The sequence below is a fragment of the Narcine bancroftii genome, chromosome 7 (genome assembly GCF_036971445.1).
Source record: "Narcine bancroftii isolate sNarBan1 chromosome 7, sNarBan1.hap1, whole genome shotgun sequence".
Lineage (NCBI taxonomy): Eukaryota > Metazoa > Chordata > Chondrichthyes > Torpediniformes > Narcinidae > Narcine > Narcine bancroftii.
The window spans coordinates 190952587-190969854 of record NC_091475.1 but is presented as its reverse complement, the minus strand read 5'-3'; the positions used below and the strand labels follow the sequence as shown (position 1 = coordinate 190969854).

Below are 17268 nucleotides of genomic sequence, written 5' to 3'. Positions count from 1 at the left end.
ACTGTAAAATTCTCGACTCTTGTACTGATGGCCATAAGTCGAGCACTGTTAAGGGATAATTACAACAGTTAATGAATACCATAGATATGGGCATCATCTTTTGCAAAGAGAGGAAACATCTTGTCAGGGAAGAGCATCAAAAGTAAATAGGCTGACTCCAAATTATATTGTTCAGAAAGGCACCAAGTTTGAGGTGGCTAAATATGTTAGGTCAGCAATAGATGCACTGGTACACCATGTCATTCAGTTACAGTTAGTCCAGATCCCCTGCAGTGCCTATTTTTGTCAATGTTATGTCACTGTATTTTCCCTTTTAAGAACACTATGTACAGTTACATGCAATAAAACATCAGCAGAGTGGACACCATTCAATTGAGCAACAATGTCCAAGTTTAATCACTAATACAAGAATGAATCATTTGAAATTTACTACATCTTGCTTGCTGCAACATATGGGTTAGTAAAAAGATAGCTGATATGTACAGAATCAGGTTGGTTTTGTGACGCTTTCTATGACAGTATCACCCAAGCTACTGTGTGAGCTCCAAAAGGAAGAGTGGTGGCTGTCGTTTGACGTAACAGTAAATGTGATGGCCCCTTGGAAGAGGAGATTCAGAAAAGAAATTGCTGGACCAACTTTTCAAGAACATTTGTGGAGCTGGAAGCCTTATTCGTTGGCCTCTCAAACAGGTAATATATTCATTGTGCTTTCCCATCCGCTTCTCCCTTTATCCCTTCCTCACTGAAATACACTAGCCAGCCATTATTACCTTACAATTTGTTAGATCTTGCTGTGGACAAATTGGCTGCGCATCTCCTTCATTACAAATGAGTCCCCTTCCAGAAGTATTTAATTGGCTGCAAAGTACATTGGGGAATTCTGGAATTGATTTTTCTGAATGGCTCTCCAGGATCCTCTGAAAACAGTCAGCATGCCCTTGAAAATCTGTCAGGACCCATTTGCTAAAAATCTAAATGTCCTCTTCCATTGTTACTCAACTTGTTGCTTAATGACCCTGAATGTTCCACAGAGTTCTCTGGAACATTTCACCAGATAGACTCTGCAGCTCCCTGTGAAGTGGACAGTCATCTCTCTTTATTAGGAGTGATTTTAACAAATAGAGGTCCCCAAGTGAGCTATTTGCTCATGCATTGTCTGCACTGACCAGCCTCATGAATCCGACTGGTCGACAAGAACCCTCCAGAAACACACTTTCTGGGGGGGGATAAAAAGCAGTAATACAAAATGCCTTAAAAAAAACCCCATCCCTGCCACAGGCTGTTTCGTGCAGAACTTTTAATTGAACTTCATTGCTGCAAAATAGAAGCACTCGTCAAGGTCAGGGTTGAGTGCTTCTTTTTAACCAGTTCCTGCATTCCAGAGAGTTTCTGCCCAGCACGGCTACCTCTCTGCTCTCCAGAAGACAAATTGAAGTTATTGGTGGACAGGTTGCTAGGAGATCCCAGCTGCTATGGTAACAGCCTTCATGGAATGTGATCCTAGCACACCAGGCAAAAGAAAATGGGCCATACTTGAACTTTTTTTGCTGTATGAGCGATCCGGAGTCGGGTTAAGTGAAAAGATCTCTTAAAGGGACCATCCGTGCTTTTAGTCATCAGTTTGCCTGCCCATTCGCCTAAGTAAAATACAAATTATGTCCCTGCTACATCAGTTCACTTTTTTAAAATTAATAACTATGTAGTTAATGGAGTTAGGCTGTTTAATTACTAGGTAATTACTGCAATTTCATTTACTCAACAGTGTAAATGCAGAGGAAGCAATACTGAGCACATCTTCCAGGTTTCTGGGTTTAACTCCGTACATACATACTCCAATTACTGTCTGATTTTTCTCTGCAGCAACAATAAACTTTATTATTGACACAAAATACAGCTCAACGAATTTGAAGGAAAGATCATTCAATCTTCATTTTGCTTGCCCTGTTGTAAATTCCCAAGTAACTAACAAAAGCCACCAATGGACTTTTTAACCTGACAAGGAGGTGACCGAGCTTGACTTTTGGTATCTCACATCCAGGTTTATCTTGGTCACTACAGACAGAAAGCTTTGTTTCTGCAACTTGGTCAAAGGGATTATTTAATTAATTGTTTATCCTAGGCATCACAACCTGGTGCTGCTTTACGAAGATGAAGAATGAATGGCAGGTGTGGGTGGAGGGAACATGCTGATGCTCACTCCTGCCAACACTGGAATTTAAAACGCTGCAGCTTTCGACAGTACCAGCACTGCTGACTGACAACGAGGAGTCAGATTTAATAGTTATGGGCATATTTTCATTTCTTTGTCTGCAGTTATAATACATTCACTGCAGAGATTTTTGAAAATTCATTTACAGGATGTGGGCATTATTGGCAAGGCAATAACTTATTCTAACAAACAGTCAGGAACGTTAATTCTACATGTTTAAGTTTTAAGTTTTGTCACAAAATACTTAGTACAGAGAAAAGGATTAATCAAACAGGACAATAGGTTATCTTTAGCATTTATACAGGCATATAAAAAGCACAATTTACAAGGACAAAGAAAGAATTAGCACCAAGCAATAGCAGCATGGTAACACTGTTGTAGGAGTTTGGAGGGCAGAAACTGTCTAAGCTTGTTGGTGCGCGCATTCTCACTCAATTATGGTTTTTACACAGCCGCTGCATAACAGGAAATTTGTGCAAAATTCCCACAATGCAGGCAGTGTAAAAAGTTTGGAATGAAAATAAGTGGCTCATTCGCATTCCGAATTTTTCCTGAGGCACCCCTAGACATTTCTGCAGACTGCCTGCAGTCTGAACAATGGGTTAATGAACAATGCACTTATTTGCAAGTCCCGCCTCTTTACTTACCGCACTTCCAGTATTCAGTGTAAAATCGCGTAAGGGAACGGAGATTTTGAGTTTCGGTCGTTCATGTGTGAACGGCAACTCTGTAAGGTAGGAAAAAAATTTGAACGAAAAGAAAACCATAAATTCTATGTAAAAAAACATAAATGGGAAGGGAAGATGAGAGTATGTTTGGGGTGCATTGGATCTTTCAGTATGAAGGCTGCCTTTTCCAGGCAGTGGGCAATGCAAATGGAGTCCATGGAGAGAGAAAAGCTTATGCTATTGAACTACATTTAAATTTTAACATTTAAATTAATTTAGTTTACAACCTGTACATTGAAAGCCATGCCGCCCAACTACGTCCAATTAGCCTACCAAAACTATAGATTTTTGGAGGTTGCAAATGAAACCAAAGCTCCTGGAGAGATTCCTTACAGACAGCGTTGTATTCTAACTCAGGCTGTGTTAACTGCTATGCTAACAGTGCCATCCATATCTAATTTCTGTTGCTTTTTCTGATCTTGAGCAGCTCCCGTGCCATGTTGTGATGCATCCAGCAAGTATGCTTTCAATGGTGCACCTGTAAAAGCTGTTGAGGGACAAGAAAACATACCAAACTTCCTTTGGCTTTTAAGAAAGTAGAGGTATTGGTGAGATTTCCTGACTATTACATCAATGTGCTTGTCCGAGGTTACGTCATTGGAGATATTTTTTCCAAAGAACTTAAGGTTATCTACCTTTTCTACTTCTGTGTCATTAATGTCAACAGGGAGTAGAATCTGCCTCCTCTCAATGATCATCTCAGACAAAAGCCCCTTTCACACTGGCTAACCAGTAGATTGGCCGTTCAGTGAACCAGTTAAGGAAGTCGTTTTTTGCCTTTCACACTCATCACAAGGCATCGCCAGGGATAGGGGATTCTATCCTCCACCAGTGACATCTGAGTGATGCATCGAGAGATGGTGGACCTGCCCTAAATCCTAATCAATGTATTACGATCTTGTATTTAAACAAAATTAATCATGTCTAATTATAGCATAATTAAGACAGCAGAGTAAGAGCCCTTCAGCCCCTGTTGTTGTGCCGACTTGAATAAACCTTTATACATTTATAAAAGACCTTGGGAAAGTCATATAAAACACATAGCTGCACAATTTATAAAGATGTGGGAAAGTCCTAGCGGTAATAGCGCACAATTTATAAAGACCTTGGGAAAGAGCTATGGTGAACCTCCACTTCCAGAATTCTCTGCCACATGGAATTCTGGGATGGCAGATCCGACATCTCTCTTCCTTTCTGTCCTACTGTGACTTTCTCATGGTCCTTTAGAAATTTATAAAGGTTTATATAGGTCAGCAAAGTTCATACCTTATTTTTAATCTTTTATTTCCTTCACGTTTCTGCACTCATGCGAAAACATAATCAACGTGTCACTACTTTATCCCAGAAAACCCAATGTTCCTTTCACACTGGGCTAATCAACACACAGACGACATCAGACGCTGGGATGATACTACCTACCTGGTGCCTGCATGTTGATTACGCTTTCACACTGGAGCCTTAATCAGTAGATTGATTATCAATTACTAGGACAAGGTTCCAGTGTGAAAGGAACTAAAGAATTGCTGGAGGAATTCCATAGGTAAGACAGCAGCCATGAGTAGAAATGGTCAGTCAATGCTTCAGGTCCACCAAGAAAAAAAAGGTGAAATTATAAATAAAAGTGGAAAAGAAGCTGTCTGATCTTTTGAGTTCCTCCAGCAATTCTTTGCTCAAGATTCCAGTCTCTGCAGTTTTTGTGTTTTTCAATGATCATCTCTTTCATATTGTTGACATTCTTTAACTTAGTTCCATGCCTTTCTTTTTCCAGCTTGGTACCAGACCTGCCCATACGGTTAATTCTTACCCGAACCACCCTGCCCCCCTCCCCTCGTTCCGTAATAATCAGAGATGCCCAGTGACATTCACACCCGTGAAGATATTAATTAATTAAAATAATCCATCCTTTCTGTCAAAAGCCCATGAAAGAGAGTTAATGAATAACATTGATCGAAAAGTGACAAATCGGTATGTTAAAAAACGTTGCTATTCACTCATTACAAATGCCAGGTTTTCTTGGTCTTTGATAGATTTGACATGATAAAAGTGGAAGCTGCTCCAATCAAAAGCTTGAGTTAACATACAGAAATGGCACTGCTGAATGATTGCCTGTTTGTCTTTGTTAGAGTGATAATTGATTAAAAAGCAAATCCAAGTAATTTTTATCAAAATTCCAGATCTGACAGACCCAGTCATTCATCAGCACTGAATTCTTCATTAAGAAGATAAAAAGTGCTTTGCTATTTACCTTGTGGGGAAACAGATTCCTTTGGTAATATTGATGCTCTCTCTTATTTATATGTAAATATTGTAGGTCAACACAATAAATATGTATGAGAAAGGCTTTTGGCTCACTGTTAGAGTTCCTCACTGTTACTTAATTATTTGGCGGCACAGTTAGCGTTGAAGTTAGTACAACGTTGTTTCAATGTCAGCAATCGGGACTGGGGTTTAAATTCCACACAGTCTGTCAGGAGTTTGTACATTCTCCCTGCATGGGTTTCCTCCTGGTGCTCCAGTTTCCTCCCACCCTTCAAAACGTATGGTGTTTGTTGGTTAATTGGGTGTAATGGGCGGCACGGGCTTATGGGCCAAAATGGCATACTACCGTGCTGTATGTCTGTAAATATTTAAAATGTAAAATATTTTTACATCATCCCCGGGTTGCTATGGCATAACCACCTTCACATTTCTCCCATTACACCATTGATCACAGGTCTTGCGATCATTTTTAAACCTTCCTTTCATGAGGAGGCTTATACTTTTTGTTAATATTCCAGGATCTGGCTTTCATTGGCAAGACACATTATTTCCCATCCTTATCTCAGGTGGTGCTGAGCCACGACCTCCATTGAAGATAATAGTTTTGGCAAAAGTACACCCACAATGCCATTGAAAAGGAAGCTCAGGATTGACACACAGCAACAATGAAGGAATGCCAATATATTTCCAAATCAGGATCAATATTTTTCGAGGGGGATATGCAGGTCATGGCATGAGTTTGGGAGTTGCTGTAGAAGCAGCCGAGGGGAGTAGTTCAGAGCACAGTGTGGGTGGTACAGAGAAGGGAATGAATGTGTAGTTGGTGAATGTCTGCCAGTCAATGCCTGCTTTGGCCTGAACAGTGTCGAGACTTCTTAACGATTGGACTCACCAAGCAAGTGAAGAATGTTCTATCTGCTTCCTGACTTGTGCCTGAAATGATCTGGAGTGTGGAACAATGAATCACTCACTGCAGGATACTTGTAGCCACATTATTTATGTGACTGGTCCAGTTGGGCTTCTGGTAATCTTGGTGATTTCAGAGATTAGTGATAGTGGGAAATACAATGGTGATAAATCCATTCATTGTCTTTAGTTACAAATCTTATTCCATAAATATATTCTCATAAGGTTTATTCTGCTGCATAGCTCTGTGAATTCACCTCTAAATCACTTGGCCCCAAAGTTGCCTTTACTACTCTTCCCATCTTCTGATGCGAGGGATTATTTGGGTTGTTTGTCTCTGTGACAACAATTAGTTTGAACGTCTCCCTTTGCTGTCTTAAGCAAAATAGGGCAATATCTAATTCAAGCATGAGTTTGACCATGAATTCTATGTGTTAGCCATTTTGGTTCTAGGATAATAGTGGCGCCATATTACTTAAATAGTATTCAATGGGACCAACCTCCAGTGCAGCGGCCCAGCGAGGAGCTCAGCGAATGAGGGACCCACATAGGCTGTGTCCTGGGAACCAAGTAGCAAAACTGGGATTTGAGAAGGTGCTGAGGGGTCCTGAAGGGCCTTTGGCGCTGAAGGTTTCCTGAATGTGAAGAAGGTTTGGATATGGATCTCAGTTTGCCAATGGATCAAACAGGAGTTTGTGTAGTTGCAGAGGTTGCATGAGAGTTGGAGGTGAATCCATGGACACTCAGTGACTCTGAAGAGACTGTCTTTTGCTTCTCTTTCTTTCTTGCTCCAAAGGGCATTGGGCAACACTAATAGAAACTCCTTCTTGCCTTACGGCAGGCAGAAGGCAATTCTGTGTAATATTACATGCTCTCTACATGACAATACAGGAATCATGAATCTTGATTACTTGCAAGATTGAAAATTTGGACATTGAGTTCACAAATCTTCTTTCAACTGCATTCTTGCCTATTGCAGCACAATTCATGCAGCGCTTAGAGTTGTATTTTGGAACTGTTCATCAGAATTTGTCAATATTCCATGTACCCTAACATTAATCAGTGTGAAATTCCCAGGTCTTATGTTGTATCATGCTGGAAGGTTGTGATGGAATAGTTTTCTGAACACAGCACGTGGAAAGTTGCCTTTCCTCTCTGTTTGCAACAATGAAAGTCTTCATCAAAAAAATACTTGCAAAATTCTACTATGGAGTTGTTAAAGATTAACATTTGCAGCAAAAGTGCCTCAAAAGCACAAGTTTTACAACGGGCTTGAAGCATTCCCAATCCAATACACCCCTCCCTCTTCCTTCAAAGAACTCACCTCTAGAGTGACATCCTATAATGTTGCAAGATAAAAATAAGCTTCCAATATCTTGCATTGGGCTATCATCTAGCAATGGCCACTCTGCCCTAACATGCACCCAGTGTTGCCAGATATTTTTAATGAAGTATTCTTTAAGGAAATACTGTACAAAGAACAGCCCAAGGCAATAATTCCTAAAATGAAAACACATGAACTGGCATTCTTACCAATGTTGCTATTTATCTCTGAGGCAACAGATTCTTTTAGCATTTTTATTTAACTTTCTATTCATGTAACAAGAAACATTCTGCAAGGCCTTAGGCCAAGAGAATCGTTTATAAATTTTTGAAAAGAATACCGAACCTGTTTCCCTGGTTACAATATATTAAACATTAGCCCTTGCAAATAAAGGTTTTGTTTAACTGAATATCAAGATAAAATCACTCTCACTTGACTATCTGCAGTACAAAAGTAGAAATTCTAAATTTTAGATTTTCTATCTAGTTTATCCCCCAATAATCATCCAAAATTGCTTGAGAACAAATGATCTTTTTGTTCTGGCTAGCCCTTTAACACTTTGTGCCCTGGCTTAAAATTCTTTCTGTTACATCTGTTGGACCATGGTGATGCCACCCATTGCGCCCACCTTCTTCTGGAAAAATGAAGGTACAATATCTTCATGATGCAGAAATTAATCCACATAATAATCTCAGTAACTCCCTCTGTGGAATATTTGAGCATCTCTTGACCCTCTGGCTCATTCTAACATGCAGCCAGAATGTCAGAGCCACCAGTGCATTAACCCCCAACCTCAAATACTGCAGATTCCAAGGCGGACAACCACCACCAAAATCCAGTTCATCGTCTCCATGAAACTGCCCCCTAAACAGTCAAGGTAATGTAAATACTGTCACAGGACAATCAATAAGACAGGTCTCAAGAATGTTGAAGTTCAAAAATATGGCAGAGAATCAATTTTTGTACAAATTCACAATCAAATCTCCCACAGATGCTTCCAGCTGTTGACAAAGATAAATGCCTGATGACAGGAACTACAGGAGGATGTCCCAAGTGTGTGTCGTAGGGAACGTCATCAGAAGGATTCTCTTAAATCTTCCCATTGGTCAGAGGTGCTGCTCAGATACAGAACAGGATTCCACAATCAAAAGGTACAATAGACATTATTATTCACCTTTTGTCAAATCTGAGAAAAATTTAGAGAGCAACACCAATCACTGTACCTGACGCTTTTCAACTTCACAAAAAGATTTCAACTCCATCTATTGAGCTGGGATGTGGAGAATCCATCTCAAACCTGGCTGTCCTCAGAAATCCACCCCATACTACATTTGTCACATGATGCCATGCAAACCAAGATCCCCACTAAAGGCCAAGCTCAGACCCACCCCCACTATAAAAGGCAGTCAAACAGTGATATCTTCTCAAAGCAACTTATGACCTTATTACGTGGCAGAACAGAGGCAAATTCAGAGGCTGCATTTTCTACTCCTATTTCTTGTATTTTATATATGCTTGAATCTGCAGAATAAATATTGAATAAAAGAGCACAATCTTCCTCATTGCAATATCACACTTACCTATGATAAACCACCTTCTGGAAGGAATGAACACCACCTCCATCTTCATTGCCTCTGCTTCAAAACTAATGACATCCCAAACCCCATCATTGCATTATAGTACTTGGGTGACACTTGCCTTTGTGTGCATGTGGAGGCTGAATCCCAAGTTATCACTTGCCCTTTCATTGAAATATATTTGAGAATAGGGCTTATAGGGACCTTTGCATCTCAGTTGTCTACTAACCATGTTGTTTCCAGACAATCAAGCTCCAATCAAAAAGGGTAGCCATGAAAGAAGGCCTCAAAAGCTACACCAAACTTCACCAATTCATGGTAGTTCCAAGCCTGTAACCAATTAAAATGAAGAAAGAACATTGTGAACATCTCCAGTCCCAACCAATGGACCAGAGTAGACCAAATACAAATAGACTGAGAACTGGAAAGACTCTTGGGAACTAAGGGAGGATTTGAGTTGTGATTGCAGAAAAAGGTGGAATTTACAAAATGTCTGATTTGAACAAATTGACCATTTGGAATAAGAATAAAGGGAGACTGTTAAAAATGCAGGAAGTAAGGGCTTACTGGGATTTAAGGACAATAAAAATACGGGGATGGTGGGTGGATGTGGTAGAGAGTTCCTTAACCAATTCCTCACCATGAAACTACAAAGGGAGCACCATCGCTAAAGGAAGAGCAGCTGTTCTGCTACTCAGTCCATTGTCATCTTTGCTGAAGCAAGATTTTCATAACTATTCCATTAACATTTAGAAACCCAAGCCTGATACCAAGAGGGGAATCTAACACTGCCCACAAACACATATAAAATGTAGCTTACAACTCTGGATGATATACAAATATTACTTATTTTTTGGTGTTTTTAGAGTAGGGAATGCAAGGTTGTACAGCTGGGTTCCTGGTTCGCTGCTTTTGTCTCTGTTCTTTAAAACTATCTAAATGAAAGCAATGTGTCTGATTGATAGCAAGGCCGAGAGAAACAAACTTCGTTGTAGTAAAAACTAAAGAGATGGAACAGCAATTGGTAGTGTGCGCTGTGCATTCCCTCCTTTTCCAGATCCATTCCAAGAATATTGGCAGGTGAAGAGTTAATAGTTTCAAAAAGCAAATGAAAATGAAGTGTAAACATTGCTTCAAAAGCCCTTTAAAAGGAATGCCTGGTGCATTTAACTTTCATTTTTTTCCTCTCTCTTTTAAACAAATTCAGCCTCTTGGATATGCTTTCTTCCCTTGCTGATTAAGGATGCCGCTGTGTGTGAACTCACATTTCACTTACATTTCCTCTCTCAATAATGGGCTTGTTTCTAAAAGAAAGCCAATTGTTCGTCGAAACACTGATCACATACAGAAAAGTAGTCCAGGTCATGCAGGATGAATAATGTACAGGGTCGAGAAAGTTCATACTCTCAACTTTCACCCACATTCAGAGATTTAGCATGTGTGCGCTGTGACGACTGCACCTCACACAATGCGACTAGACGCACTGCCAGTGCAAAGCTGAGGCTTAGTAATGGAACTTGCACCCTTAAGGGACCAGCTATGAAGTTAGTTCCACCTATTCCTGGTTATTCAATCAGAATAAAGAAGTAGTCTATGAACTGCAGCCATCTAAATACCTGACAGCAGAATAGAGACAACATAGGCAGCATAATTAAAGGGTTACTTCCCAAATGAACTTCTACAACCGTTCCTATCCCTTGTTTTTACTACTGTTGGCATGGTCCGAGATTGCATCATCTCTGGACAGTGTCTCTCCACTGATGGATATCAAAATCCTGCTTTCAGTCAGCCAATAATGCATTTTTTTTTATTATTAACTCCTAAAGCAAGTATTCCAAAGGATAAAACACTAAAGTGAGTGAGAACATCTCTATTGAGAACGAATTCAATGCATTATGTCCTCCTAAAGAACCCAAACTTTTGCTGAACATATGACTAAGCATTGTTCTGAAAATATGATCCACATGTGCTGTATCCTGTCTTTACATTAGAGCATTTTGTGGAAGGATGTGGAGAATTTGGAGGGGGTGCAGAACTAGAGGGAGAGGTTGGACAAACTTGGATGGTTTCTTCTGGAGTGTCAAATGCTGAGGGGCAACCTGATAGAAGTTTTGTACAATTATAAGAGGCACAGACAGAAAAGACAATCAGTTTCTGCCAGCGTGAAAATATCAAATTTCAGAGGGCATACATTTGAAGTGATAGGGAGAAAATTTAAAGAATGGTTCCTCCCTACACCCCCCCCCCCACACACACACAGAGAAGGGGGAACATGCTGCTGGTAGGGTGGGAGTGGAGGTGGTAGAACCAGATATGATAGCAACGTTTAAGAAGCTTTTAGGTAGATACATGAAGGGGAAGGGACCTTGTACAGGCAGGTGGGATAGTTTAAATTGGCATCGTGGTCAGCGCAGAACTGTTGGGTTGAAGGTCTCATCCTGCACTGTTCCATGTTCAATAACGTATTCCAGAAAAGGGCGAAAATCTTGAGAAGTCAGTTCAATTAATGTGATGTGGGCAATACATACATTCTAGTTCGCCTATCGTAGCAACAGGCTACAGTAGATGCCATCTCACTAGCTCTACACAAAGCCCTGGAACACCTAGACAGTAAAGATGCATTACTCAAGATTCACTTTATCAACTACAGTTTGGCATTTAACATCATCATCCCCTCAAAACTGATCAGCAAACTCCAAGACCTGGGACTCAACACCCCACTGTGTAATTGGATCATGGATTTCCTCACCTCCAGACCACAATCAGCGAGGATTGGTAAGAACATCTCCTCCACAATCTCCATCAGTATTGGAGCACCCTATGGCTACTCTTTTAGCCCCCTGCTCTACTCACTTTACACCTATGACTATGTGGGTCAGCAAGACAATAACACCATCTACAAATCCGCAATGATACCAATTTAGAAAGAAGGGTGATGAGTCCGCATTCAGGAGGGAGATTGAAAACTTGGCTGAGTGGTGGACCAACAACCTTGCACTCAACTTCACCAAAACCAAGGAGTTGATTGTTGACTTCATGAAGGGAAAATCAGAGGTACACGATCCAATTATCATTGGGGGATCAGAGGTGAAGAGGGCAAGCAAATTTAAGTTCTTAGGAGTCACTATCTTGGAGGAACTTTCCTAGACCAAACACACTAATGGCATCATAAAGAAAGCACGTCAGCACCTCTATTCCCTCAGGAGCTTGCGGAGGTTTGGTATGACACCTGAAACCCTGGCAAATTTTTACAGATGTGTGGTACAAATGGCTTCATCACGGTCTGGTATGGGGACACCAATACCCCTGAGTGTAAAGCCCTGCAAAAGGTAGTGGACACATCCCAGGACATTAGAGGCAAAACCCTCCTCACTATCGAGAAAATCTGCAGAGCATGCTGCGTCAGAGAACAGCAGCGATCGTCAAGGATCCACAACACTCTGTTCTCGCTGTTGTCACCAGGAAGAGGTAATAGGTGTTACAAGACTCGCACCACCAGGTTCAAGAACAGCTGCTACCCCCTCCACCATCAGAGTCCTCAACAACAAACTCAATCAGGAACTCAGTTAAGGACTCTTTCTTGTGCACTTTATTGTTCTTTTAAAAATTCTCTCTGTATTGCACAGTCAGTTTGTTCACATCCTTTATCTGTTTACAGTTCTTTATTAGTTTAGATTTTTATGCTGTGAACAGTTTTTTTTGCACTACGAATAAGTGGTAATCCTGCCTCACCTGCAGAAAAAGAATCTCAGGGTGGTATGTGACGTCATGTATGTATTCTAATAATAAATCTGAAATAGTGTAGGAATCACAAAATTCTGTAACTGGTACAGCTGGCAGGTGGATTTTGAATACAAGAACTAAGCATTCCAATTTGGCTATGAAACAACCAGCAATCATTTTTTTTTGTTGGAATTGGCCATTTCTTTCTTTTTCAGTTCTGATCAAGGGCCTCTAACGCAAAATCTTGACTGTTTTTCTTCCCTTAGAAGCTGCCCGTCATGTCGAGTTTTGGTTCTTATTCCGAAAATAGGGGAGGCAATCGGATATCTTCGAAGGATAGAGGGTAACACTCCAACAGACTCTGGAGGAAGTGCTGTTGTGCTTCAGGAGCTATCTTTCAAAGGAGACTCAAAACCCAGGCCCTGTCCGCCCTCTCAAATGGATACAAAACACCCATGGTATTTTCTTTCAAGGAAGAAGAGATTTATCCTTCAATCTGAAAGAGAATACATCATCATTATCAAATGGTTCGAAGTGAATTTGCTGGCTGCCAAGTTTCCTGTGTAACAACAGAAACTAGACTTTACCAAAAACAGCAATGACTGTAAAGGCAACGTGAAAAACTTGTGTTAAATATTTTTATTTCTGTAAATCACATAGAATTATGTAGAACCCACATAGGCTGCGGGTGACTATGATCAAGGGCTCACGACAGGCTGCAGATTGCTGGAGACTGGCTGAGGGGGTGCCAGGTATTGGAACCGGGATGCAGGAGAGTGCTGGAGGCTTCCTGATAGTGTCAGAGGTGTGCATCTGGAGCTCGGGTTGCTGATGGTTTGGACTGAAGGCTGTATGACTGTGGAGGCTGTGAGAGCACGGAGGTGAAGTCTTGGACACAGAGTGACTCTGGGGTGACTCTCTTTTGCTTTTCCTTCTCTTTTTGTAAGGGATGCTGGGCAATTTTTGTAGATACTAAATCTTTGTCTGACTAAAAGAAATTTCATGTAATATCACATTTTCTGTTTTTTACATGACAATAAAATCATCTTGAATCCAGACTTAGGCTCTACATAAAATCTAACTTTGCAGAAACTGTAGATTATATAATACTAGGCATATACTGCAGCATTTTGGCCCAAGGCATCTGTGCCAAATGTTGCCTCACTCTCTCCCTGTCTCTCTCTTGTGCACATTCACATACTTACAAAGTTGTCTGGTTATGAAACAGAGGGAACACGCTTCCGGGGAGCCAGCTGCCTTGAGGGGCTGTGAAGCCACATTTTTACTAGGGGAGGTTGGCGGGGGGGGGGGGGGGGGGGGAGAGGGGGGTGGTGGGTGGAAAGAATTTTCCCCCACATGTACTGCTCAACAGGTTGAGTTCCTCCAGCAGCTTGTTTTATGAATTTGAGATGGTATGTATTTCAGATTTATTCTCAGAGTTCATACATGACATCATATACAACCCTGAGATTATTTTTCCTCCGTACGAGGCAGAATTACCACTCCTTAGGAGAGCAAAAAAAGAACTGTACATAATATACACATGGTGTTATGAAATAACAAATCTTATTAGTACTAACAAAGGAACTGCAATGGAAAATTCACCAGACAATGATAAATTCAAAATAATAGTTTTTATTAAACTATTAATTACATAACATTTCTTACTTATCTCTAAACTTAACCCTAAATTTAACCCCACTATGTGTAAATGTAAATGTGGGTGCTAAAGTCCAAATCTACTTCAATTTAAACTTGAGTCTGAAGTCCATTTTAAAGTCCAGTTTCAAACTTCTTGTTGAATGTCATGATCATTTTAAATTGTGGTTCAGAAGTAATTATAATGCAGCTTTGAACATTATATCTTATGGGAAGCTGCCTCTCTTTTCTTAAAAGAGCAGTCAGAAGTGGTCTTACTTATTTAAAAACCACTTAGTCCTGTATTTCCAGGATGTCAAGTGTTTCTTCAGTCTTCTGATTCAAAATGTCTCTCTGCATTCAATATATAATTCTCTGACATCATGTGACATGATATTACCACGGTTTTAGTTTCATTTCTGCAAAACCTTCTGCCTAACTTCAAAACCACTCCATATCCATAATAACCTCTGACCTCACCTTAATCAATCCCTTACTAATCACAGAGCACCTATGGCACAGGGAATACTTAAAGTGGTATGTGAGTGGAAAGTAAAAGGGTAAGAACCACTGGTTTAAACAGATGGCTTCCTTCAGCAGTTCTTCTTAAGTACTCGAATACTTCTGTTTTTAATAAAGCAAACACTCCATTGTTCTTGAATTTCAATTAAGAACATTTCAGTTCTATTATGGTTCTGTTTTCCAGATGCTACGACTCCAACTGAACTCTCTTTCTCTTATTGCAATGGTGTTTCTGCAAATGTGTTGTGACCTGTGTGTAACCCTATATCCAGCCCACAATTTCCTCACCAGAAATATTTTAACTCTCTAACTTACTTTTCTAAGAAATATATATTTTAGAACTAAAGATTTTAACTTTAAAGATTAACACAAATTCGTTACAATGTAAACAAATAAAGAAATGTAAATGAACTGACTGCAATTCAGAAGGAAAAAAAATCAATAAAGTGCAAAAGAGTCCTTAAATGAGTCATTCATTGAGTTTGTTGTTGAGGAGTCTGATGGTGGAGGGGTAGCAGCTGTTCCTGAACCTAGTGATGTGAGTCTTGTGACACCTATACCTCTTTCCTGATGGTAGCAGTGAGGATAGTGTGTGCTGGGTGGTGTGGATCCTTGATGATTGCTGCTGCTCTCTAATGGCAATTCCCTGTAGATGTTCTTGATGAAGGGGAGATTTTTGCCTGTGATGACCTGGGCTCTGTCGACTACCTTTGGCAGGGCTTTACGCTCTGAGATATTGGTGTCCCCATACCAGACCGTGATGCAGTCAGGCACCATATTTTCCATTACTCATCTATAGAAATTTGCCAGGTTGAATGGTTAGTTCACTCAAAAAGGAGAGCTAATTTAAAGAGGAGAGTGAGCAGAAACTAAATAGTCACTTTTCCTCGATGCAAGGAGGGTCACGTCTCCAGAGTGGAGACTAGTCACATACATACTGCATGCATTAATCAGTCTGTGTCATCTATGACTGTGTGGTCATCCAGCTTGATTGAATGATGAATTAACCAATCATTTTCCCTTGACCAGCTATAGAGTTGTCTCCATGTGCAGCCCTTCAAATATATCTTTATTTATTGAAGGTTGCTGTGGGACATTGCTATGTGTGAATGACTGTCCTCTTATCTATGTAGGAACAATCATTTCATTTCAACCCAGTTCACTGAATAAAATATGTGCAAGTGTTTTAGAGAGCTCTTCTTCTGTGTTAAATGCGTAGTTTATTGGAACCAGTGGGCACATCGGCATTGCTATATACAGTGCTTCAAATTCAGACTGGACAACTATGTAGGAAATACAAAAGTTGCAGCTGCTGAGAATCTGAAACAAATACAGAAAATGTTGGAAACATTTTCATCTTGGCTCCATTCAAACTACACCTCTCCCCTAACCCCCAACTCACTGGTTGTTGATTTTTTTAAGAGTTTAAGTCAGCCTGCATCTAAGGAAAGAAAAACGTAGTTTAACAGTTCTGGTAAAAACATTAACTCTGTTTCTCTTCTGCCTGACCCTCTGAGGGGCCCCGGCATTGTGAGTGAATATGTGACCCCTCACAGAAAGGCACTTAGCCATTGATTTACGGAGCAAACACTTTCAAAGGGGCTGGCAAGATCACATCAAAGCTCTGTTCAAAAATAACTAAGACTTCCTATACTCATCCATGCCTCCCCAAGCCTGCCCCACCCCTCCCAACCAGCTGTCATCCCATCAAAGGGGTTTTGACTAATGCTAACTTCTTATTGATTGGGAAAAGGCTTTGGCTTTTGATGAAAGGGACAATTAACAGTATTTTGGCAACATCACAACCAAATGGCTGCAGGTCTCATGCAGCATCTTAAAGTGGCCTCTTTTCAATACATCACTGTCTTTGAAAACAAATAGAAGCCCAGGCGCAAAGACAAGCTGAGTGAATAAGTACTACCTTTTGGCGCTTTCTTAAAAGCATGACCATGTGATGCACACCACCAACAACAAAATGCATTTGAGGTTGATCCCCAAGTTAAAAGCAGTGCATTGGTTCCCCCAGCAGCCTAAGCATATCTTTTGGCCGACTCAACTCTTGTGAAGAGATTGCAGGGGCATTTCATCCGAAATGGTGAAGAAACAAGGTTTGGAATGCAATATACAAATGTGCTGGAGAAAACTCAGCAGGTCACGCAGCATCCAGAGGAAGCAAAAGGTAACAAACTTTAATTCCTATAACTGCTGTGTTCCTTGCTGAGTTTCTCCGGCACTTGATCTCAGCAAGTGCACTTTCGTGCTCAACTCCAGGAGTAGTTTATAACTTTTGCCAAGTAATTTGTTACCAGGAGTAAAACACAAAAGTCTGCAGACAACTTGATTGAAATTAAAAGACAATGTTGGAGAAACTCACCAGGTCAT

The 17268-nt window shown here is 40.5% G+C and overlaps 1 protein-coding gene and 1 long non-coding RNA gene across 3 annotated transcripts in view; one reads left to right on the top strand and one right to left on the bottom strand.

Moving 5' to 3' along the window:
- LOC138739530 (rho guanine nucleotide exchange factor 17-like) overlaps positions 1–17268 on the bottom strand; it is a 454989-nt gene that overhangs the window by 311674 nt on the left and 126047 nt on the right. The window lies entirely within an intron of this gene.
- LOC138739529 (uncharacterized) lies at positions 462–14010 on the top strand. 2 transcript variants are annotated; one of them, XR_011342304.1, is made up of 4 exons: positions 462–690; positions 3365–3479; positions 8418–8577; positions 12993–14010. It is a non-coding gene; the product is annotated as an uncharacterized lncRNA (long non-coding RNA). The 2 variants fall into 2 exon arrangements; XR_011342305.1 differs by having other exon boundaries at positions 9247–14010.